Here is a 1,043-nt window from a genome sequence, read left to right on the forward strand (position 1 = left end):
TGAGGCCCACCCACTGTAGGGAAGACAATCTGTTTTACTCAGCCTACTGATTCAAATGTTAACCAGATCAAAAACAACCTCAGAGACACACCCAGAAAAACATTTGACCAAATATCTAGGCACCCAGTGACCCAGTCAAGTTGACACATAAAATTAATCATCAAAATATTCCAGGACTGTATTAAGTGCTTTACCTCATTTAATGCTCCCAACAATAAAGAATCCAGGAATTCCCTGGTAGTCCAGTGGTTAGGACTCAGCACTTTCACTCCTGAGGCCCAGGTTCAATCCCTGCTTGAGGAAATAAAATCCCACAAGCCTTGTGGTGAGGCAAAAAAAAAAAATCCAGTAATTATTCTAATTTTTGTATTAGTTGGAGTAACACTAGGTACCATAAGAAATAGACTTAAAACTTGAAAGTGATTTAAATACCATAGAAGTTAATTTCTTGCTCATATATCAATACACAGGATTCCTGATCAGCAGGCAGCTCTTCTCTCTTGTCATTCCATCTTTCTGTCAGTCCTCATTGTTATTATCTGCATCTAGCCAACAGAAGGGGGGAGGATGGGGAAATAAGGAAATAATCCACTTCTTATAAGCCTTGGCCCAGAAATGCTACATGTCATTTTCACAAACATTCCTTTGGTGAGAATTAGTCACCTACTCATACTATGATGAAAGAGCAGCAGAGAAATTTGTGCCTTCCTGGGGAAAACTCCATGCTCTGAACACAGTACTCAAACTTATGTTCATCTAGCTCTCTGCACAATCTGCTCCTCTAATGCCAAATATCTGTGGTCACCCTTCTTTGTACCCGTAGGACATGCTTACTGCTCCCCAGAAAAGTTAAGCCTCAGTACCATCCACTTTCTGCAGTCACCTCAACTCCACAATCTCTTGGTGATGCACGTTTCTCTTCACCAGGTCTCATGGTCTTCTTTAGGTCAGGCAGTCTACAAACTGAAAAAGAAAATGTGTAGTGGCAGAGCAGGGATAGGATATATGCCATCAAAGCTCTCATTTGGATAAAAAAAGAATGG

At 40.7% G+C, this 1,043-nt stretch overlaps 1 non-coding gene across 1 annotated transcript; it reads left to right on the forward strand.

Annotated features, from left to right (window-relative positions):
• The first annotated feature begins 231 nt into the window (after positions 1 to 231).
• TRNAE-UUC lies at positions 232 to 303 on the forward strand. The gene has a single exon. It is a non-coding gene; the product is annotated as a tRNA-Glu (tRNA).
• Positions 304 to 1,043: the final 740 nt, after the last annotated feature.

This window comes from Bos indicus x Bos taurus, chromosome 5 (assembly GCF_003369695.1).
Source record: "Bos indicus x Bos taurus breed Angus x Brahman F1 hybrid chromosome 5, Bos_hybrid_MaternalHap_v2.0, whole genome shotgun sequence".
Taxonomy (NCBI): domain Eukaryota; kingdom Metazoa; phylum Chordata; class Mammalia; order Artiodactyla; family Bovidae; genus Bos; species Bos indicus x Bos taurus.